This window comes from Loxodonta africana, chromosome 2, assembly GCF_030014295.1.
Source record: "Loxodonta africana isolate mLoxAfr1 chromosome 2, mLoxAfr1.hap2, whole genome shotgun sequence".
Classification (NCBI taxonomy): domain Eukaryota; kingdom Metazoa; phylum Chordata; class Mammalia; order Proboscidea; family Elephantidae; genus Loxodonta; species Loxodonta africana.
Genome location: NC_087343.1, coordinates 100,577,928 through 100,603,459, shown reverse-complemented (window position 1 = coordinate 100,603,459; position 25,532 = coordinate 100,577,928). Strand labels below are relative to the sequence as shown.

Genomic DNA, 25,532 nt, shown 5'->3' with positions numbered 1-25,532 from the left:
CTATCTGTAAAAGTGACATGGGGATGGCGTCTGACCTCCTCTAACTTCACAAGGGGGAAGGGGAATCAAGATCAACATCCCAATACTGATTCTTGTGAGGTGGACGTCAGGCGTGCCTCTTATCTCTGCCACCAACTGTCCCTTCCATGGCACTTGCTACTTCTTTTCTGGGTTCACTAATTCATTGCAATGACCACACAGAACTCACAGACAATACGATTGTGGGTTTTATTAGGAAAGTAACAGATTACAGTTCAGGTTAAGGAACGCTCAGGATACAGTTCTTCCATCAGGACAGCCTCTTAACAGCCGTGCCTATAGGCATGCCTCTCTTTGGTGCCTCAGCCCCTGCCCTGCTTGGGCAAGTGTTACAAACCTTTTAGCTCTGCTGGTAAGTGCCCTCAGGCACCCTACTCCTCCAATAAGCCCTGGCCTGAAGGTGCTCAGCTCTAGTTCCATGAGTTGGCAAACCTACCTCCACCAAGTGCCTGAAGGCACTCAGCTTTCTTGTTCGGTGGGCTGGGAAACCCTGCAGGCTGTCTGCTGCTGGTCTCTCCTGCTGCCATTTCTCTGCCACCACTTCTCGCTGTCTTCAGTTTTACAGCTCTGTCTCTGTCCCTGGATCTAAAAGGGTCTGAGTTCAGGGATCCCAGGTTCAAAGGACACACTCCTCTCCTGGTTTTTCTTCCTCTTTCTGCTCTGGAATTGACTCTCTTTTAAGCTTAGCGGGGTAGCAAAATTGACCAATTCCCTTGGTGGGCCACAATCACCTTCTTGACACATTCCCACCCAGTCACTTGGGTGGGAGTTACAAGACTGTGGCGAGAAAGTCCACACAAAAGCGACCATTGCACTGCAGGATCCCTCATTCCACGTCCTCTTCAGAAACCAACTTGAATTTCTGGCAGTTCTGTGTTGATGTACTGCTGCAACCATTTTTTAATTTTTTGCAGCAAAATTTTTCTTGTGTGTAATATGAATGATATTGTTTATAATTCCCGCATTCTGTTGGATCACCTTTCTTAGGAATGGATACAAATGTGGATCTCTTCCAGTCTTTTGGCTGGGTTGCTGTCTTCCCAATTTCTTGGCTTAGGCAAGTGAGTGCTTCCAACGATGCATCCATTTGTTGAAATACCTCAATTGGTATTCCATCAGTTGCTGGAGCCTTGTTTGTTGCCAGTGCCTTCAGTGCAGCTTGGACTTCCATTGGTTCTTGATTATATGCTGCCTCCTAAAATTGATTGTTGACCAGTTCTTTTTGGTATAGTGACTCTGTGTGGTCCTTCCATCTTCTGTTGATGCTTCCTGTCCTTTAATATTTTGCCCATACAATCCTTCAGTATTGCAGCTCAAGGCTTGAATTTTTTTCTTCAGTTCTTTCAACTTAAGAAATGCCATCCGTGTTCTTCCCTTTTGGTTTTCTAACTCCAGGTCTTTGCACATTCCATTATAAAACTTTACTTTGTCTTCTCAAGCTGCCCCTTGAAATCTTCTGTTCAGCTCTTTTACTTGATTTCTTCCATTAGCCTTAGCTACTTTACATTCAAGAACAAATTTCAGAGTCTCTTCTGACATCCATTTTAGTCTTTTCTCTCTCTTCAGATTTTTTTAATAACCCTTTGCTTTCTTCATATATAATGTCGTTGATGTCATCCCACAACTAGCCTGGTCTCTGGTCATTAGTGTTCAATGCGTTAAATCTATTCTTGAGATGGTTTCTACGTTAAGGTGGGATATACTCAAGGTCATATTTTGGCTCTTGTGGACTTGCTCTGATTTTCTTCAGTTTCAACTTGAACTTGCATGTGAGCAATTGATGGTCTGTTCTGTTTTCGGCCCCTAGCCTCGACAGATGTAGTCGATTTGATTCCTGTGTATTCCATCCAGTGAAGTGCAACTGTATAGTCACTGTTTATATTGGTGAAAAAAAGTTTTTGCGATGAATAAGTCTTGGCCTCGCAATATTCTGTCATTCGATCTTCGGCATCATTTCTGTCACCAAGGCCATATTTTCCAAGTGCCAGTCATTCTTCTTTGTTTCCAACTTTCTCATTCCAATCACCAGTAATTACCAGTGTATCTCAACTGCATATTAGATCAATTTCAGACTGCAGAAGTTGGTAAAAAAAAATCTTCAATTTCTTCATCTTTGGCCTTAGTGGTTGGTGTCTACATTTGAATAATAGTCATATTAACTAGTTTTCCTTGTAGGTGTATGGATATTATCCTATTACTGACAGCATTTTACTTCAGGATAGATCTTGAAATTTTTCTTTTCTGACCATGAATGCTACCTGCCATTCCTCTTTGATTTGTCATTCCCTGCATAGTAAACCACATGATTGTCCAATTCAAAACGGTCAATACCATTCCATTTCACTTCACTAATGCCTAGAATATCGATCTATATGTGGTCCATTTCATTTTGATGATTTCCAGTTTTCCTAGATTCATACATTCCATGTTCAGATCATTAATGGATGTTTGCAGCTGATTCTTCTCTTCTGAATCATGCCACATCACCAAATAAAGGTCCCGAAAGCTTTACTCCATCCACGTCATTAAGATCAACTCTACTTTGAGGAGGCATCTGTTCCCCAGATGTATTTTGAGTGTCTTCTGAGTGTCTTCTTACCTGAGGGGCTCATCTTCCAGCACTATATGAGAAAGTGTTCCACTGCTATTCATAAGGTTTTCACTGGCCAGTTTTTTTTTTTTTTTTTTTTTTTTAGAAGTAGATCGCCAGGTCCTTCTTTCTAGTCTGTCTTAGCCTGGAAGCTTTGCTGAAATCTGTCCACCATTGGTGACTCTATCAGTGGCATAGCTCCAGCATCACAGCAACACACAAGCCACCACAGTATGACAAAGTGACAGACGATTGGCGGTACCTAATCATAAAGAACAAATAAACCATGACGTTTAATTTTAAAAACATAGTTACAAGCCTCATTGTTTCAAGTGGACAATGGATATGCATAGAGATTATTCATGGAAACCTATAAAATAACTTCAAGCTTTCAGTTTATTTAGTCAGAAATATATAATCACATTGAAAATTGTATGGCATTGATGCCCTGGTGGTGCAGTGGTTAAGAGCTACCGCTGCTGACCAAAAGGTCGGCGGTTCTAATCCACCAGCCATTCCTTGGAAACCCTCTGGGGCAGTTCTACTTTGTCCTATAGGGTAGCTGTAGAATAAACTCAGTGGCAGTGAGGCAGAGCAGGTGCAAATGAAGTATACTTGAACATAGCTTTACATGGTCCCATCATCCCTGATGACAGTGCCCAAAGTAGGGCCACACAAGTGTGGAGAAACTTCATCTCCACACTACAGCCTTTTTATGCTTGGGGCTTACATCACTGCTCAAGAAAAACATGATCTCTACTCTTAATGCTTCCATTTAAGAAAATGTTTAAAAACATTAAGCTCTTCTGATTCTTGAACCAAATTTATGACAGTGAGGCCACAACTTCATCTGAGGAGAAGAGCTGTGTTAGTGCCTGGGTCTCTGCCTACAGCTTTACATTCCCAGAGTGACTGTTTCCCCCCACTCAAGCTATAGGGATACAGTATGACAGATACATATTTTTTCTTCCTGTCACTGTCTGAAGATAGAGCATTGAGAATATACATCCAAACCCATTGCTGTCGAGTCAATTCCAACTCATAGCGGCCCTATTTAACAAAGTATAACTGCCCCATAGGGTTTCCTAGACTGTAATCTTTACAGAAGCAGATTGCCACATCTTTCTCCCAGTAAACAGCTGGCAGATTTCCGTTAGCAGCCAGACACTTAACTACTACACCACCAGGGCTCCTTGAGGATACACATAAAAAAAATAGGCTAGTGAAAATGGAGCCATGCCTAATTTGCTTAGCTTTAGATTCAACAGGTGACTAGTCACTTACTGTTGGACTATCCCACTAACAGCGTAATAATATCAACCCTATTCCTTCCTTTTCCTAGATATATCCCTTCTGGAAAGCCTGGAAAGAAAGGGAGGTATTTCAGCCTTTATCAAATTTTCAAAGAGGACCATGACCCTTTTTAGAAATATATTTTAAAGAGCATCTTTTCTTCAAATCTGTTTTTTGAATCTTGCCAGAGTCACCTTTTTACATAAATCTTCAAGCTCCCACCAAATATTATATTATTTCCCTTCTCATTCTTATTGTTTCGTCAATCCTTGCCCCTTTAATTAAATTTCTGTCCCAAAGAAATGACATTTTCTTCTCATTTTCCCAGAAGTCTAAGGAAACTTGAAGTGTTAGGATATCTGGCTTTAACCCTAAACATTATGTTGCTCTTAATTGGCATTTAACTGTTTCTATAATCTTACATTTTTAAAATATATATAGTGTACGGCAATGGATGCATCCTTGTTTGTTACACTAAAACTAGTGCCATAGGTTTTTTTTTGTTTTGTTTTGTTTTTCAGTATGAGCACCTTTGCTTATGGCTTTCCCCTAGAAATAATCTTGCTTACTAAACAGTATTGGTTTCCTGGGGAGAATCTATTCATGATGAATTCTTTTTAGGGTATAAAATTGTGCTGTCTATGTAAAACAAGGTTTTTAAAGTAAAAACTACAGTGACTTTCCAATAAAGTCCTAATAGAATGTGGGGGTGGTACTTGACAAGGTGGTTCTAAACTGAAAGTAAAATTTAGGGAAATAATTAAGGAATTTTGAAGATAAAGAATTAGGGTAGCCGTAGCCTATCAGATGTTATGAAACTACAATAATTAAAATGGTGTGGTGGTACTGTTGCTGGTGGTGAGCAAAATAACTGAAACAGGTGTTTGGCTCTTCCATTCGTGGGGATGTGAATCGGTGCAATGTTTATGACAAGCTGTTAGGTTATCCATAGGAAAAGTTTTTGAAACATGCATTCTATTGTACCCATCATTTCAATTTTTAAAAATTTTCATAAGAAAACAATTCAGTGTGTGCACAAAGATTTAGTGATGAGGGTGTTCATCACAGCAGTTTTTATTTTAATACCAAAAAATTGGAAACAACCTAAATGCTCAGCAAAGGATTAAGTAAATAAATTGAAACACCGTATGCAGTTAAAATTGTACTACAGAACTTCAGTTTTTGGTAAACAAAATTTCAGAATATATAAAAAAAAAAAATTTTTTTTTTTATAGTTGAGTGAGGTAAACAGTATATTAAACTTTATGACACCATTTTTTAAGGAAAAAGGTATATAATATATACAAAACAACTGAAGAATATATATGAAAATGTTTATCTTGGGATATTGGTATTGTGGGGGGGGTTGTTTCGTTTTGTTTTGCTATATCTGTTGGTTACACAATTTAAAAAAATATAAGAAATATTTTTAAGGGAAGGTTGTATGAAATCTAGGGTTCCTAAAAGTATCCATTCTCCTAGTTTTCTTTGTCTTTAAAATGATATTTTCTCATTTTAAAGGAATATTTTAAAGGAGCAAATCTTTTCAGCTTTTCAGCTTTAGTCAGATTTGTGGGTTCTGTAAGAGGAAGGCATTTCTCTAGATGGAAAGGTATTGGGACATACCAGGAAGACGTTGCTAAACAGAAAGTTATTTTTTTTTAAGTTATGTTAAAGAGCTGTAGTGTAGCTCAGTGAGTGAAGACACCTGCCATATGTCTGTTTCCTACACAACATGGTGATTTACAATTGCAATTAGTCTGTTTATATACCTCAGTGTAGCTAACCCACGCTTAGGATATAATATAAGCCCAAGTCACTTCATGTTTCTGGATGTTTACTTTTCAATTTTTAAAGCTTTTGAAAAAATAGAAATCCTGGTTTGAACCCAATAGAATTCTCTCTGCTTGTCATTTTTTTAAGAACTAAAAGAATATAAATGAGATCTATGGATTTCTGAGTTTGAACACAGGGTCATTTCCCGTGATTACAGGCCTAGCCAGTTGGAAGATGAATTGTCATGAAGTGAATCTACTCCAATTCCCAGTAAAATCCTTTGCCCCCAGAAAACAATCCAGCACATGGATCTGTTTGGTTGCTACTCTGCCACCTCACTTTTTCACTAGAAGTCCTACTGAAAATTCTACAAAAGGCAGAATAACTACTTTGGCCTTGAACTTGGACTTCTTAGGTTTTCTTCCCCCAACTTCTAATAAAATAACAAGATACAGACTAGTTTCACTTACTGCTATTGACTCTTCTACAGACTGCCTGCCAAAGACTATAGTTGAAAAAAGAACTGAGGCCTTACTGAGAATCCACTATATAATATATTCAGCATTCCTTTCTAAAACTGTACAACCTCTGTCCTGTCATTTCTTCTTCTCCGAAGGAGTAACTGAATTGTTTAACGGTTTGTTCTCTTTTTCCTTCCAGCATGTATGGTGTAGACTCTTTTCCAGGACTAGGCCCTGTGGCCAAGGCAGTGTATAAGATTCATTTATTAACTTAGAATGGGTTGTAATGCTCCTGAAACAGCTTTATAATTTTGAATATTGTCGATTGATTAGTGGGCAAATCTTAATACATGGTTTTTTCTTAATTAAAAGAGAATGTGTTTCCATATATCAACCTAATTAAAAATTTAAACTAAATTCAGTTATTTGTCGATGTGCCCATTCAACAAATATTAATTGAGGACCTTATGTAGCAAGCTGAGCCCCAGCCCTCAAGGAGCTTGAAGTCTGGTGGGCTGTCCAGGCATTAAACAAATAAACATGTTATTACAATTTATAATAAATACTGTTGAGGGGGTTAGGCATTGGGAGTCTTAGTTTAGATTTATATTTATAGTCCTCCTGTTTTAATATGTATATATTGCCTCTGATAACAATTGTCAATTGTTAACAAACATTGTGACCCAGAGGGACCTGCAGAAGTATAGTCCTATAGCCAAGGTATAGTTTAGAAGGGTAGCAGATCTGGGTTCAATTCCTAGCCCAGTCGCGTACTGCCTCTGTTACTTTGAGTGAGTTACTTCTTTCAGCCTCAGTTTCTCATTTGTAAAATATGTCTAGCAATGCACAGGATGATGGAGCTGATATAAGGGTAAAATTGAGTAATGTAAAAAGAAACCAGGACTTGACCTTTGCGTAGTAAACCAAGACCAAACCTGTTGCCTTTGAGTCGATTCTAACACTTAGTGACTCTGTAGGACAGAGTAGAATGCCCCATATGGTTTCCAAGGAGCAGCTGGTGAATTTGAACTGCCGACCTTTTTGGTTAGCAGCCGTAGCTCTTAACCACTGTGCCACCCGGGCTCCAAGGTACTCAATTTTTTTCTCCATTAAGCTTTCATTGTACTTTGTCTCTGCTGTATTTATAGCTCATAAATCACTCTTTTGCATCCTCAGAAATGTCACATAATAGGTATTCAACTATTGCTAGCCAGCACTGAATGAATGAAAGGACAGCAAAAGTAGAGACAGAGAACTCTCTGTCTCAGTTGCCAGAGAACTTACTTTCTGATACTGGGAAGCAGCTTTCGGAATTAAAATAATTGGGAGACAGTTATAAAGTCCATTTACTTAGCTGTCAAGTCAGAACTAGCTAAAGGAACAGATGATAAGTTTTTATTTGAAGGATTTAGATACAGACTTTTTGAAAAGCCATATAGCATTATATAATTGAGAGGTATAATCTCTGAACTTGTTTCCAGCCTATAATAATTGTGCGAGTCTCCTTTGTAAGTACAAAACAGTTGTTACAGGTTGAATATGGAGGTTGGAGGATGGTGAGTATAGGAATGGACAGAATAGGATGAGCATGGCCTTCGTATTGTGATTTCCACTTAACTTTGCTTCCTGACCTCCCACTATAGGCTTCTCAATTGCCTCTCCCAAATGCAAGCTGAATCCTGCCTTTGTTCCTACTATTTCTGTATTGAATGGCAACCTTTTCTAGCTTTTCAAAGCCTACCATTCCTGATATAGAGAAAATGTGGATAATACAGAAAGGAAGGGGGGACATGTTTATTTTATTCCTATGAAGGAGCTAAAGAGGCAGTGTGATAGAAAAGAAAAAGAATCAAATAGTCCCAGATCTGTATCCTGGCTCTCAGCCACTTACAGGCATAATGCCACCACCACTCCAGGGCTCCCATCCCAGTATCATCGTGATGATTAAATGAGATAATATGTAAAGTATGGTCATTAAACACTGGTCTTCATTCCTTCTTCTAAGCTAATGGAAGTTTTACTGATATTACTAATCATCAAAAGTTGTCAAACTTAGTGTCTCCTCAGAGAGAAGGCGGGATTATGTATTAGTTACTTGCCAACTATCTAAAATGAGGAAAAATTCCTGAGAAATTTGTTTAATTTAGAAGCTTTGGCCAACAGAGTAAATGTCTTAGTTATGTAGTGCTGCCATAACAGAAATACCACAAGTGGATGGCTTTACAAGGAGAAAATTTATTTTCTCACAGTCTAGTAGGTTACAAGTCCAAATTCAGGGCATTGGCTCCAGGGGAAGGCTTTCTCTCTCTGTCCACTCTGGAGGAAGGTCCTCATCCTCAATCTTCCCTGGTCAAGGAGCTTCTCAGGCGCAGGGACGCCATGTCCAAAGGATGCGCTGTGCTCTGGTGCTGCTTTCTTGGTGGTATGAAGTCCCCAACTCTCTGCTTGCTTCTCTTTATATCCCAATGTAAAGGGAAACTGCCTTTACATTGAATCAGGGAGGTGACCTGAGCAAGGGTGGTGTTACAATCCCACCCTAATCCTCTCAACATAAAATTAAAATTACAAAATGGAGGACAGCCACAAAATACGGGAAATCATGAGCTAACCAAGTTAACACACACATTTTTGGGGGGATATAATTCAATCCGTGACAGTGAATGTCCCCATTTTCTGTAATATTTTTTCATAGGTGGTATAGTGGTTAAGAGCTATGGCTGCTAACCGGAAGGTAGGCAGTTCAAATCCACCAGGCACTCCTTGAAAACCCTAAAGTGTCCTTTAGGGTCACTATGAGTCAGAATCGGCTCGACAGCAACGGGTTTGATTTTTTTTTTTAACCTGAAGTTGGGTGAAAGGAGATAAAGTAGATAACTTCTCAAGATTTCTTCCAGCTCCATTATCCTGTGACTTTTCTAGATCTGTTTTATAGGTTGAGGTACAAAGTACTCAGGTACAAAGTGTTGTTTTATAGAATTGCTTCTAGCATTAGGAAGAAATTTGACATTTTGAAAACACATAAGACTATTCACCAGCTGAGTAATGTTTTACAGATAACTAGCTTCTTATCTCCTCTGACATTATTCAAATTTAGATCCTGCCTGTGCTTGAAGATCAGGCATTATGTTTTATACTTTCAAACACGTTTTCCCCCCAGCTTCCCCTTACCAAACCAAAAACCAAGCCCACTGCCATTGAGTCGATTCCAATTCCTAGTGACCCTATACAACAGTGTAGAGCTGTCCCTTGGGGTTTCCAAGGCTGTAAATCTTTATGGAAGCAGAATGCCACATCTTTCTCCTGCAGAGCAGCTGGTGGGTTCGAACTGCTAACTTTTAGGTTAGCAGCCAGGCGCATTAACCAGTGTGCCACCAGGGCTCAACTTCCCCTTTGGGCAGTTATTATCTGTTCTCTTTTATTAATGTAGAAACAGGCTTAGAGAGGTTAGAAAACTTGCCCAAGATCACGTGGACAGTAAGTAGTGGAGCTTATATGACAAAGCAAAATCTTTTGACTGTAAATCCAAATATTTTTCCAGATTATCATATGGTTTTGTTATGATACAATATGCAACTCTACAGTTCGTCATCTGAAACCCTTGAGGTCAAATTTGTTTTGGAATTTAGAATTCTTCAGATTTTCAAAGCATAGTAGTCTGGGCAGTACCCCATAATCAAGCACAGTAATTTTTTTTTGCAGCAAAACATGTAAATAGTAATTGGGATAAATAAATCTTATAAGTAATTTTACCTCAGGTCAGATCAGGTATTCCCACCAGGTGATTCACCTCAAATTTACAGAAGAAATTTCAGTTTTCAAAGCTTTTTGAATTTCAGAATGATGGTTAAGGGATTACAGACCAGAATTTCCTTGTGGTTTTAAAAAAAAGAAATTTTCTTCCCTTCCCTCCTACAGGGTCGCTATGAGTCAGAATTGACTCAATGGCAAGAGGTTTGGTTTTTAACCAATAAGTATATGGGCTGAAAAGTTACAGTAACTACTTTTTTTAGGGGGTAGGACAGTTGGACTCAGATCGGTGAGATTGAGAGGCATTATCCTAAGAGGAAAATTTTGGATATTTTCATAAAGATATGATTCTTAATTTTCCCAGAAAAATTGACATGTGAACCTGTTGAGAACCCTGTCACTTTGTGCTAAGCATCATCAGGCACTAATTTCATCAAGCTAATCTAACAGGACAGCCAAGCGACTTGCCTTTAATTTGTTGTGATTGTGTTATATTTACGAAAAGGAGCTCTAAAGTAGAAGATAAGCAAGTGTTGAGACACTGATTATTTTCATAAATAGTTTTTAAGAATATTGCCAAATCCAAGTAGACGCAGAGTAAGTTTTCTGAATATATAAAACATAAGTCATTCTTTTAGTAATAAGTCACTAAATGCATACAAATGTTAGAAATGATCACCTCATTGCAAATACATTTTTATAGCACCTCTCTGCCTGCTAAATCTGTATTACCTTTGAGATTTAAACTCTAAAGAGAAGAGGTGGAAAAAGACTTCACATATAGGGATTTATTGTGTTGTTCTTGACTTTCCTGAAGAAGCCATCACACTGACACCATAGGTGGAAAAAGAATGTTTTGCTCCTTCTGTGACACGTCACTAACGTAGTTAATCCAGAGCCATAAATTTTTGTCTTCTGGGCCAAGAAGTTTTGAGTAAAATACTAACAAAAATGTTACACTTTTAAATGAGAAGTGAAAGAATCTTTATCCTTTTTATTTGAGTTTCCTGAAATGGCACACTCCATAAAAATTGTATCATTTTTATTTCTAAATTGAGTTCTTGCATTAGTCAGTAAACAGTTTATTTGGTGAACATTCTCTGTGCACATATATACACCATGTGAACATATAGGAAACAGAAGGTGCTTGAATTTGTGAGATTTAAATATTTTTTCACAGTTGATCCAGTGATACTGGAGTTGAAATAAAACTACATATAAATGAAATACCACTTCCTACTAAAAACCAAGTATAGATTTTCTTTTATTGTTTTAATGAGGACAATAATTATTTTATTTATTTACAGGAATGTCTTCTAAATCTTTAGCAGGCACATTCTAAGACACCCATAAAATTCCACCTGTCCTAGTCACAAATATGCACATACATTTAATTACATTATCTGACTACACTTATTTTTTTTAATATCCTTGCAAATACTACTAAATTTTGAAACTACACGGAGAGCAATGAGTCAGTTTCTCACTTATATGATTCTTCTAAAATCATGTATGCACATATATTTATATCTGTATTTTAAGTACATTATACAAAAATATGAGCTGTTGAGACCATAGGTAGTATACCAGAACAAGCAAAAGGATACTCCCTAGCATAGCGGCTTTTAGCCGCCTCCCAGATATCTTTGCTGTGGCCATAAACTGACTCCTTCTCTTTCTGTAGGTTCCACAGTCTCTCATCCTCATAGGCAGTAAGTATAAAAGTACATCTGTACTTCTGTATTGACCAAACACCTAATAAGCACCTGTTAAGAGCTAAACACTGAAGGTTTAGAATTAGACAGGGCATGCATAGGTCCTGCTTCCAAGAAGCTCACAGGCTAGACAGACGGGAGAAATAAGAAAGTTAAGGATCACCTCACGAAGTGGTAATTGTTGGAGGAATGGACAAAGAATAATGCAGAGAAAGGAGCAAATAACTCAGCCTGTCGTATCTGTGAATATTTTCAAGAGGAGGGGATAACTTGAGCTAAGACATGCAGAATAACTAGGAATTGGTTAGGTGGAGGGGGTGAGAAGGAAAGGAAAGAATACCAAAAGTTAGTGATGGGAATAAAAGTGAAGGGAGTTTGTTTTGAATGAAAACCTAGGTTGTGCTTTGTTAGTACAATTGAATTGAAAGTTAAGTGTCGTAGTAAAAATCTTGGCAACCATAGCAAAAGTTACATAGCCTCAGTGTCTAATTACATGAACCTTCCAAAATGCATTAGTAGAAATCTTTTCTTAAATTTAAAGATTAATATATAACCTTACGGAGATATTGAACAATACCAATAGACAGTTTCTTTAATTGTAGTACTTTTGTTGATGTTTTTGTTCTTGTTAACATTCAAGACACAAAATCATTCTTTATGTGGCTGGTTCTTATACTGATTTATGACAAATAGCCAAAATCATAATACTAAGTTCTAAGCTTCTGAAGGCCTTTCTTCCAGGGACTAAAATAATTTAATACTGGTAGAAAGCTTCCTGAAGGTTTGCCTTGACACAAGGCTACAGATTAGCAGATCTAGAGATATTCGTGGTTAGCAGATCTTCTGACCTCTTCTTCTCAAGAGTCAGTTGTCTCCACCAACCTTTTGATAAAAAGCTATAAATCATTTCCTTTAAGTTTATTATAATGCATAAACACCAGGAAGGGGTCGGTAATTTAAAAGGCCATCATACACTGAAGACAATAATGTCTTAAGTAGAAGCCTACTTGCCTTTGCAAAAAAAAAAAAAAAACATTTTTTAGAAGCCCTGTTGACAGTCACTGGAATACCATCCTACTTTTCCTGTCCACACCTCACTATGTGAGACAGTACCTACCTAGCATGATACGAGGGATATGACGGGGATCAGTAAACTTACATACTAAACAACTGACTTAAATAATTAATCCATCTGGATTTTATTTTCATGAAAAATAAAAATGGTTGACGTAACACACTCCTGTGCAGAGTTATTCTGTGAATAACAATAAAAAACTCATAAAAATTATCGAGAAGTACTTAGCAAGGCATAGAGAACGATGCATTGTGAAATGAGGAAATAGTTTAGATCTTTGAAGTTATTATTAACTCTGATGTTGCTTCCAACCATGAATATTGAAATACTTTAACACATGTTAATTCTTACAAAACCTTCTAAAATGAATTCTTAATATCAATGTAGAATTTGAAGAAGATTCAATACTTTTTTTCCAAGTCATGCAGACTCACCAGCGTCAGAGGCAATCAACACATGAATGAGGCATGACACTCATGCATTATCTTTAAATACTGAGTCACAATTTTTAGCATAAGTTATTTCAGCAGATAAGTTTTGTTTTGAAGACAGGCAAAAAATCTATTAGTATCCAGCACTGGTAGATCTATTTCTTATGAATATGAATTACTTCTGAAAATCCCCAAAGTATGTTACTTGCTTATCTAGTGCTGCTATAACAGAAATACCACAAGTGGATGGCTTTAGCAAAGAAATTTATTTACTCACAGTCTAGTAGGCTGGAAGTCCAAATTCAGGGCACCAGCTCCAGGGGAAGGCTTTCTCTATCTGTCAGCTCTGAAGGAAGGCCCTTGTCATCAGTGTTCCCTTGGTCAAGGAGCTTCTCCGTACAGGAACCCTGGGTCCAAAGACACGCTGTGCTCCTAAAGCTGCTTTCTTGGTTGTATGAGGCCCTCATGTCTCTCTGCTCGCTTCTCTTGTATATCTTAAAACAGATTGGCTTAAGACACTATCTAATCTTGTAGCTCTCATCAACATAACTGCTGCTAATTCATCTCACTAACATCATAGTGATAGTATTTACAACACATAGGGAAATCACATCAAATGACAAAATGGTGGACGATCACACAGTACTGGGAAACATGGCCTCACCAAGTTGACACATGTTTTTAGGGGGACCCAATTCAATCCATGACAGTATGTATAATGAAACATTTGTCAGGTCAATAATTTGGAGAAGTCTCCTTAAGGCAGCGGACTCGTGTTTAGTACATTCCAGTGGGTAATTGCCTTTTCAGACCCTTGCCACCAACTGAGAATAGCTAGAAGGTGTATAGCCTACTAACTTAAGATTTCTAAATGTTAATTCTGTTGGCATTTTATAAGAATATTTAGAAAGCAGAAGATAAGTAATTATTCTGAGAACAATAGGGTATTTTATTGCAGTTTCTTGTATCTCAATTTGAGGTGAAATATAGCTCATACGAATCATAATGCCAGATGACAGTTATTTTTCAACCAGTTCCTAAAGTAGCTTACATGTTATACTTCAAGCGATATGAAAATCCACCTGACTAAGCATTTACCAAACCCTTTATTGTCCAGTTCCTTATGCTTTCTTACCCAAGAGAAATAACTATACCCCGTTCTCAATTGTTTATGAGTAGATTGTTTGAGGAATTATATCCAACAAAACCATACTCTTGAGTTAGCTTTCTTTAGTTTCCCAGTACCAAACTAGTACATTGTCAGCAAATAGAAACTACCTTAAATTATGCCAAGAAGAATATAAACAAGAGAATAAGTTTTCTCCCTCTACCTTCTTCCTTTCATGAATAAATTTTTTAAAAACTGAATTTGAATTATTTGGATTACCTGCCATTTTTAGTTATCTTTAGTGACTACATGGATAATCCAGAAACCCACTGCCCTTAAACACTTGTTAACATTAAAAAAGTCACTATTAAAATTTATTGTATAGTAATTTGATACTGTCAAATAGACACACATAAATGTCAATGTTACCCTTTATAGGAAATGAGAAGGGAAAAAAAAGTAGAATACAGTCTACTCTTTTCAGCTGTTATAATAGTTCAGACACTGTTTTTACTGCAAGTTACAGAACCCCAATTCAAGCAGCTTCCAAAAAAAAATGAAGAAGGAAGAATTATTGGCTTATGTAAAACTGGAAAATCCAGGGGTAGATCTCTTTCTGGTAATGCCAGATCCTGGGGCTCAAATTCTGTCATCAGGAGTTTCCTTCCATCTCCTTCTCTATTTTTCTTTGCCTATTGGCCTCATTCTTTTTTATTTGCAGGCAGGACTTTGTTCACACAGACAGAGAGTAGCTGCAGGCAGTTGCAATATCTTCTATTCATCATTAGCCCAGTCAAAAAGCCCTCTGCCTTAGCATCCAAATAAGAATCTTAGTGAAAACTCTGATTGGCCCTGCCTGGGTAACATGATAATGCTTGAACCGATCAGTGAAGCCAAACAGATTGAAAAATGTGATTGGCCAGCCTGGGCCAGTGTCCACATCTACGGGAGGGATGAGTTCAATAAGGACAGTGTAGATTTGAAGAGGAGTGCTTCTCCAAAGAAGGGTTGTTGGAAAAACAACATATGTCCACCATAGTTGCCCTTGTGTCAGTGTCCTCAGTTTCTTGGGAAATTTCAGGTATGTACCACAATCAAATGCTTGTCTCACTCTTCTAACACAAGGTGAAAATGTGAGATAGCTAAATAAATGAAATCCTATATTATAAAAACGTGAACTGACCTATCCGTCAGCAGATTGATATTCAAGTGTGTGATTCTGAAGTAGATCTAATTGCTAGAACAATGCCCTGGTCATTTTTGGCGTGTTTATTGAGTACCACATGAAGCCTGAAGCCCATTATGTGTAGGGCTTGCTTTCAGTAGTTTTTGTGCCAGTCAGTACCATCAAGCTCTGGGATGAGCCCACTTATTTACCCACCTATATCTTGTTGTTGTTGTTGTTGTTAGATGTTGTCAAGTGAGTTCCAACTCATAGTGACCCTATGTACTACAGAAGAACACTCTTCCTGGTCCTGCACTGTCCTTATAATCATTGCTATCTTTGAGCTTATTGTTATAGCCACTGTGTCAATCCATCTCCTTGAAGGTCTTCCTCTTTTTTCTCTGATGCTGTGCTTTACCACGCAAGATGTTCTTCTCCAGTGACTGGTCCCTCCTGAAAACATGTTCAAAATATGTGAGACGAAGTCTCACCATCCTTACTTCTAAGGAGCATTCTGGCTGTACTTCTTCCAAGGCAGATTTGTTTATTCTTCTGTCAGCCCATGGTATATTCAGGATTCTTTGCCAACACCATAATTCAAATGCATCAATTCTTCTTTGGCCTTCCTTGTTCATTATCCAGTTTTCTCATGTGTATGAGGTGATTAAAAATACCATGATGTGAGTCAGGCACACCTTAGTCCACAAAGTGACATCTGCACATATCCTAGCGTAGATTAATAGCATAGTACCATAAACCAGTTTTGACATTTAAACATACTCAGACTTAGTCCACTAGTTCTTCATATTAACCCTACTTTATCTATTGGCACAACCAAATTGTTTTTTTCAAGGGACCACTGCTGATATTTTGGGGTTATTTTCCCCAGTATTTAATTTCTCTTTTGATCAGATTTTTATTTGATGTCTATCTTTGAACAAATAATAGTAGGATTGTAATAATCTGTTTTTTTTTATTCTTTGGGATTAGCAGGGTCCTCGTATTTGTCACTTCATTCTATCCTGTACTTCAGGCAAAATTATCCCTAAGCTCTCACAGATAAGTATACTACGTTGTTTTTCGTTATTGTTTTTTTAACTTCCAGTGAGAAAGAAAAACCCAGAACCTATTTCATTATTCATAAATTATTTTTATATCTGATTGAAATAATATAGGTTCTTACAATCTTGTTTATGTTCTTTTCCCCAGTTCTGGTTTTCTAATTCTTATTTCTCTAAAAATTTTACTGTATGCTATCTTCTTGTAGTCTGCCTTAAATCCTTCATGAAAGAAGTGAGATATTAAGTGATCAATAAAGTAATGAAACGTTCAAACTGAAATCACTAATGTATCTGCTGCTCTCACTTCTTTCAGAGAAGGTAGAAAATATATTGTCAGTGTCCTCTCAACGCTTTATATACAATAAAAGTATATTCCAAAATTGAATTGCTCTCACAAAAACAATTTATTCATTAAATATATTGATAGATGAGTCAATTTATTATAAAATATTGTTTTTAATTGATTATAAGACAGTTTTAACTAGCTAAGTTTGAATATATCTTGCAGTCAGTGGGATATAAAGCGTTATATCATAGTTTAATTGGCAGTGTTTTTTCTAAGGGGCACATAACATAATGATGAATCTTAAAATCAGTAGTGTTTTGGATTACATGATACATAGTACCCTAATTGACTGTTACATTTTCATTTTCCCAAAGAGTTTCATTAAGTCAGATTTCTCTTGAGCAACATCTTTTAATAGGACTGAATTTGAAGCTTGCAGTGTAAAGAGCCCCTTTTATAAGCCAAACTTTCTTTTTATACTGGTAATAATTACTCCTTAATGTGTCCATTTGTAAAATCAAATATTGTATTTCTTAAATTGGAGCAGACTTAGGTTGATAGCTTCGTTTAGCTATCACCATTCTGTTTGTATATACAAAAAACACTGGTGTTGCTCAGATATTAGTAGTTTAAGATTTAGAAATAGTTTTATCTGTTTCACACAAAGTGAAAACAAATTGATACTGAGAACCTGTTATTCTGTGTGAAACTGTTTACATTAATCTCGATGATTTAGTTATGACTCTCTTGCTATAAATCTCCTTGCTGTGTTTCTGTTCTGATTTAGTGCCTGGTTTAAAGACTAATGTTACAGGATAATTTACTGCAGATTCACAGATGGTATTTGAATCTGTATAAATGGTCTTTGGAATCCTATGCACAATTCCATATAATGTTAGGTTAGCATCAGCGTAAATGTTAAACTTATAACAGTTCTAAAAGATCATAATAGAAATTTCATTATCCCTTTCTAAAAACCATAAATTTTGAGGGGGTTTCATGGACTGGATATTTTCACTTCACTGGCAGAGTATGTATAACTAGCTCCTTATATTTGAAATCACTAGCTCCTGTGTGTTGAAAATAAACATAAAAAGTAAATTACCTTGTTTTAAACCATTCTAAAGTTCTAGTCACAGGAGAAGTCACTGTTCTTATTTTTACAGCTTCCCATATGAAACGCCTTATAGAATCCACAAACACACATTGCTTTTAGTGTCTCTCCTTTGATGTCTATAAAAGACCCATTCAGAACTGGAGGTAAGTGCTCCTCATGTGCACAACAGAATTTGGCTGAGGTTATTTGAAGCTATTAGAGATAACCTTTCTCTACATGTCTTTTTTAGGAGAAAACTAGTACCAACAATACCAGTTAAGCTGTAATTAGTGTAACTAACAACTAATATGAAAGAGCAGACTAGAGGTCACTCTTAAGAATTTAAAGGTATTAACAGGTTAAGGTTGTAGGGCATCCTATCCCCTGGCTTAATCTGTTGCCCTAGCTGGTGAGATTTGTTGAAATCATCCGTGCCCTCTAACCCCAAAGTGTTGCTCTCATAATTTATTGGTCACATGCCAAGTTCCTCTTTCCTGTCTAGTGAGATGACTTAGGGAAAGGCCCAATTCATTTGAAAGTTCTTGTTACAAATGTGTGCAGTTTTTCAACATTTTAATGTAGATAAAAGATTATAGTTTAATTTGTTCTAATGTTCTTGTCCTACCAGTCAGAGACTACATTGAAATTGTCATTTTGCTATATTACAGAATATGATTTATTGAGAACATTTAACATGTATTATAAGAGGAACCCTTAAAATCTGTTTAATCAGATCTTGTATAACTGATTCTAATAAAAATTTTTTTTTTTTTTTTTTTACATACTGAATATTCCCCTTTTTATAGGCTACTTCTTCAAATTTAATTGCCCACCAATGGCTTTTGTTTATGTTCACAGTCAACTCTAATGCACTTAAAGGATAAGAATTCAGCAGAGGAATAACCTTATCTTATCATGAGGTATAGTTAACCCCTCTCATCTAGCATCAGACTTTGGCTTCTTCCTCATCTCCTTATGTAATACCCACCCATAAACAAGAGGGATGCCGTAGAACTTTAATCATTCTTTTCCTTTCCCCATTAAAGTCATGCCTTGTAAGATTATTTCTGTAGTTTCTTTCTACCTAGAAAAACTGTTTTTAAGGCATTAGGCAGCACTATTTTTTTCCCTTTCAACACTTTTTTTTCCCTTTCAACATTTTTTATGTTACTACCTTGGTCTTGGATTGTCATTACTATTATGTGTATTACAGATTTTTATAAACTATAGATTATTTGGAGCTTGGAGGTGCAGTGGTTAAGCGCTACAGCTACTAACCAAAAGGCCAGCAGTTTGAATCCATCAGCTGCTCCTTGGAAACCCTATGGGGCAGCTCTACTCTGTCCTATAGGGTTGCTATGAGTCAGAATTGACTCAACGGCAATGGGTTTGGTTCCAATAGGTTTATAGATTATTTATTATCCATAAAGTAATCTGTGGCAAAGTTTTAAGATGGGAAGCATCAAGCCACACTATCCCAAAGGAAAGAAAAGAAAATCAAAAATTCAAGTTATCCTAGGTCACCAGAAACAGGGACCTCACTGCATTAAAAGTCCAGACTTAAAATCATAGTTTTCATTTAAGTACCACAAGAAGTAATTAGGATGTATTCTTCCCTTAAGTCCCCCATCTCAGTCTTTCATACACATAACACTGGTTGGTAGTTCACGGGTGAACCATTTTTTATTTTAGTAGTTATTTGTTTATTGTAATATGTACAGTGAAACCTGTGAGAGCCGAAACTCGAGGAGTCTGGCTTGTTTACGGGGTCTCACAAGTTTTCTGCCTTTGACAGGGTGCCTGCAGTCTTACTACTTTTTATTACTCATTTTAATGGAAAATATTTTATTTCTCCTTCTCCGACAGATTTCTGCCTTGCACAGGTTCTGACTTTCACAGGTTTCACTGTATTAGAAAAAGATATGAATAACACGTGAAACCAATTTAATCGATATTATTGCTTAAGATAAGACAAGTGCAAAAAGTGAGTTTATGTGAAGAAAATACTGAATAATTAATAGTACTCATAGTTTGTGCATGTGGAAAAATGGATAAGTGTTATACAAATGACTAAGTTAGGGAAACAATACTCTGTCTAAAGATGAAATTCCTGTAACTTTTCTTCCATCCAAGAACTCACAAGATTCTTTTATCACTTCTTTAATGCGTACTGTCTGTTGACCATGGTTTATTTGATTTATGTGTATATTTGGCAATTTAGTCTTTTGTCTCTATATCTTTCTATGGCATTTAGAAAGCCAGCTTCTCTGGGCTTCAGGCTTAGACTAGATGATGTCTAAGACTTCTTCCTATGAATTTTTAACTCCCTGCAGCAAGGTTATCATTTCTCAGCTGATAAGCTCCCGAAGGTTGAGAACCACTATATAACTTGATCTAAGTAGTGTCTCCACTAGTGTCTAGCATAGTTAAAAACTCAAATCACCTTCAATAAGTATATCCCTATGGATTGATTCTCATTTTCTAATAATAAATCTAAGCCATGAGATTGTCCTAAACTAACATACAATTTTAATTATTGTATGAATAATTTAAAACCTTTTCCCATAAAACCAAAGGAGACTTAAGGAACACACTAGCCCAGGGGCAAGATCTAGAAGGCAGAAGGAGACAGGAAAGCTGATAATAAGGAACCCAAAGTCGAGAAGGGAGAGTGTTGACCTGTCATGGGGTTGTTAACCAATGTCATAAAATAATATATGTACTGTTTAATTAGAAGCTAGTTTGTTCTGTAAACCTTCATCTAAAGTACAGTAAAAAGTAATAATAATTTAAAACTTTTTAAAAATAAACAGAAGACTCATGTCTTTCTTAAAGTTCATAGAGACACTGATCTTTTTTTCATGCTGGGATTTCTTGAGCAATGACACCAAGGACAGTATTGGAAAATCTAATTTTTTTCCTTCCGTACTATCTTATGATTAACTATGAGAGTAAGACATCAAAGGTGAACTGACTTCAAAGCCTGTAACACTTACGGTTTCCAGCTATTACTGTAACCAGCCGCTTCACCCTGCCGGTAATTCATCTTACAGAGCTGGCTCACTAGGTTCCACCCCTCTGCCTTCTACCTCCTTCTTTTCTAAACCTATCAAATTAAAATCTACCCTTTAAATGAATCTCAGAGTTAAACCAGTTCACAGAGTTAGCATTTATTTTATTTCAAGATTTTACCACTATAAAAATAGACTATATTTATTACTTATTTATTCACTTTTTCCAAAATTATGCTTTTAACCCCAAAGCCTTAAGGTACGTTAACATTAAACATGTAATATTTTCCATTATGTTTGTGAGTTTTTCAAAGTGTAATATGTACAGGTAAGTGCGATTATGTATACACCTACCAGTTCAGTTAGGCATCACAAATGAAAAAAAGGTGAGCCTGGTATTTGGCCCTATAAATCAATGAAATAAAAGGAAGAATTCCAAAACATTGATTCTCCATCATAAATTCCTGGAATGTAATTCTTAGAAACATATGCTTTCTCTAGTAAGAGAAATAAAATCTCATAAATAGTTTTCCAGCTACTTAAAAATTTTTATTAAAATTTGAGCTTTTTCTACACTCATAGCCTACTAGTAGCTGCCTTATCATAAGCTGCAGTGCAGTTTCTTGCAAACTGGAGATTTAGCATCAGCTAAAAATTTTTTTTTTTTTCTTTTAATGGCCCAGCTAACAAATTTTAAATTATTTTACTTGAATTATTTGGTACAATTGATGGTAGGTATTTAGCAGCACTAGGGGAAAACATCTCTTGAGATCTCATAGATAGCATCCAGATTACAAAGCTGTGGCACCAAAAGAACTCAGAGAAGACTTAATAGTTTAGCTGCTCTCAACCTTGACCCATATATAAGGTTCTGAATAGGCATTATTACAAAGACTTTGTGAATCATGGAAATTAAGTAGGCTCAATGTAATATTTGAAATACTTAAGAAATGGATTGGGCTGTGTCTTAGTTATCTACTGCTGCTATAACAGAAATACCACAAGTGGATGGCTTTAACAAAGAGAAATTTATTTCCTCACAGAAAAGTAGGCTAAGAAGTCCAAATTCAGGGCATCAGCTCCAGGGGAAGGCTTTCTTTCTGTGTCAGCCTTCTCATCAGTCTTCCCCGGACTAGGAGCTTTTCTGCATAGGGGCCCCAAGTCCAAAGGATGCACTTTGCTCCCGGCTCTCCTTTCTTGGTGGTATGAGGTCCTCCACTCTCTGCTTGCTTCCCTTTCCTTTTATCTGTTGTAAGATAAAAGGTGATGCAGGCCGCACCCCAGGGAAACTCCCTTTACATTGGATCAGGGGTGTAACCTTAGTAAGGGTGTTTTAATCCCACCCGAATCCTCTTTAACATAAAATTACAATCACAAAATAGAGGATATCCACACAATACTGGGAATCATGAACCAGCCAAATTGCTACACACATTTTTGGGGGGACATAATTCAATCCATGACAGGCTGCATTATAAACTAACAAGCTTTCTATCTTTTGAATCATTCGAGCGAAGTCTTAATGACCACTTTTTAAGAATTTGATAGCGAGAATTCTTACACTGGGTAGGAGATTGGACTAAAGAATTATTTAATATCTGTTTTTCAATCCTAGGTTCTTAAATTACTAAACTTTTAAATTTTTTTTTTTTTTTTAAGAATATGAGGGAACCGAAATGAAGATTAAGAAATGGCAATAACATGTGGCTTTTGACAGCTCAGGTTGCACAGTGGCTAAGCACTCATCTGCTAACTGAAAGGTCAGCAGTTCAGTCTCACCAGAGGCTCCACAGAAGAAAAGACCTGGCAATCTGCTTCTGTAAAGATTGCAACCTAGGAAACCCTCTGAGGCAGTTCTGCTCTGTCCTATAGGGTCGCTATAAGTGAGGATTGACTCTGTGGCACACAGAAACAACAGCATTGACCAAAAAACCAAAACCAAATGGATTTTGAAAAGAAAGACCCATAAAGGGGTGTTTTGAATGGATATGAAAGGGAAAGTCATGATGGTCTTTGTAGATAAGGGACACAAAAAAAGAATGCACCTTTCTTCTGGTGCTGAAGGTTGGGAGAAAGGAACCCACTCTGAAATGCTTAGAAAAATGAGCATAGGGAAAAGGAGAAAGGAAATTTTTTTTTAGAGATATAATTAACGTAGCATATAATGCACTCATTTAAATTGTACAGTTTAATGTTTTTTTGTTCACAGATAAGTGAAACTATCACTACAGTTATAGGACAATTTTCGTCACTTCGTAAATAAAACCCATACCCATTAACTATCACCCCAGATGTTCTTCCATCCCAAGCAACCACCAATCCGCTCTCTGTCCTTATAGATTTGTGTATTCTATACACAAATAGTATGTATAGAATACACAATACACAATAGTATGTATAGAATACACAATACACAATAGTATGTATAGAATACACAAATCTATAGAGATAGAGAGCGGATTGGTGGTTGCTTGGGATGGAAGAACATCTGGGGTGATTGTTAATGGGTACGGGTTTTATTTACGAAGTGAAGAAAATGTCCTGTAACTGTAGTGATAGTTTCACTTATCTGTGAATAAAAAAAAAATGTGTGTGGTGGAAACCCTGGTGGTGTAGTGGTTAAGTGCTATGGCTGCTAATCGGAATCGACTTGATGGCAGTGGGTTTTAGTGGGTATACTATGTGGTCTTTTGTGCCTGGCTTCTTTCACTTAGGATAATGTTTTCAAGGTTCATCCAAGTTGTAGCATATATCGATACTTCATTCCTTTATATGGTGGAATAATATTCCATTGTATGAATATACTACATTTGGTTTATCCATTCATCAGTTGATGGAGATTTAGGTTGTTTATGCCTTTGGCTATTGTGACTGAATAGTACTGCTATGAATATTTATGTACAAGTATTTGTTTGAATACCTATTTTTTTTTTTTATTGTGCTTTAGGTGAAGGTTTACAGAGCACATTAGTTTCCCACTCAATAGTCTATACAAAACTTGTTGCATGTCATTGGTTGCAACACCTGCAATGTGTCAGCACTCTTCCCATTACCACCCTGTGTTCCCCATTTCCATTCATCAGGAAACTTTTTAAAGATTGAGAATCCAAGTGAATGTTCAGACTGCTAGAAATAGAAACCAAAGAATTTGTACCTGTAGTACTTGAAAGAAGGGAATAAAGCCTATAGAAAAGTAAAACACTAAATTTTTATTTCATTGGAGATAGACAGTACATGGACTTTGAAAGGTTCGGGTTTACTTAGAAAGGCTACTTAACAAGCAGTTTCTACAATTAAGTTTTTATATTCTGTGATGTGGTCACAGCAGCTTATAAGCAAGATAGCCTTTGTACATATCTTTTAACAAACAGGTAAGAATGGCAGAATTAGGTAAGAAAAGGACCCAAGAATCATGTTAAGGTATGACACAAAAAAGTGGGTAGAAAGTTTAACAGTAAAAACAGAAGGAAAATGTTGATTGAGAGTGGTAGAAATCATATCTTAATTGGCAGTTCTCCTCAGTTCTGTTTTGAAGAGTATAATAATTGCAGGGAACTGAAAAAAAAAAAACAGTACAAGTACAGGAAGATGAGAGTCACTAACCAATATGTGACTTTGGGTTAGTCATTCAGCTTCTCGGGATCTCTCATCATTTTAAATATTCGATAATCAGGTAAACCAAAGGGAAAAACATGCTTAGCATTTCTCAAGCTGAAATAACTGGAGGAAAAATTCAAGCCTTCAGTTGCGATATTGAAGGATTCTATGGGGAAAATATTGAACAACACAGAAAACATCAAAAGAAGATGGAAGGAATACACAGAGTCACTGTACCAAAAAGAACTGGTCAGTGTTCAGCCGTTTCAGGACATAGCATTTGATGAAGAAGCAATGGTACTGAAGGAAGAGGTCTAAGCTGTTCTGAAGTCATTGGTGAAAAATAAGGGTTCAGTAATTGACAGAACATCAATGGAGATGTTTCAGCAAACAGGCGCAGCACTAGGAGTGCTCACTTGTCTATGCCAAGAAATTTGGAGGACAGTTGCCTGGCCAACTAACTGGAAGAGATCCACATTTGTGCCCAATTCAAAGAGATGTAATCCCGTAGAATGTGGAAATTATCGAACAATATCATTGGTGTCACACACAAGTCAAATTCTGCTGAAGATGATTCAGAAATGATTGCAGCAGTACATTGACAGGGAACTGCCAGAAATTCAAGCTGAATTCAGAAGAGGACGTGGAATGAGGGATGTCATTGCTGATGTCAGATGGATCTTGGCTGAAATCAGAGAATACCAAAAAGGTGTTTAAAAAAAAAAGGTGTTTACCTGTGTTTTATTGACTGTGCAAAGACATTCAACTGTGTGGGTCATAACAAATTGTGGATAACATTGCAAAGAATGGGAATTCCAGAACACTTAATTGTGCTCATGCAGAACCAGTACATACACCGAGAGGCAGTCGTTCAAACAGAATAAGAGGATACCGTGTGGTTTAAAGTTAAGAAAGGTGTGTGTCAGAGTTGTATCCTTTTGCCATACTTACTCAATCTGTATGCTGAGCAAATAATCTGAGAAGGTGGACTGTATGGAGAAGAATGCATCATCAGGATTGTAGGAAGACTCATTAACAGTGTGCAATATGCAGATGACACAAGCTTACTTTGCTGAAAGTG

At 36.8% G+C, this 25,532-nt stretch overlaps 1 protein-coding gene and 1 long non-coding RNA gene across 15 annotated transcripts in view; both read left to right on the top strand.

Moving 5' to 3' along the window:
• Positions 1-25,532, top strand: part of ARB2A (ARB2 cotranscriptional regulator A) — a 496,175-nt gene that overhangs the window by 369,065 nt on the left and 101,578 nt on the right. The window lies entirely within an intron of this gene.
• Positions 2,743-24,489, top strand: LOC135228381 (uncharacterized). The gene is made up of 2 exons (XR_010318920.1): positions 2,743-18,007; positions 18,650-24,489. It is a non-coding gene; the product is annotated as an uncharacterized LOC135228381 (long non-coding RNA).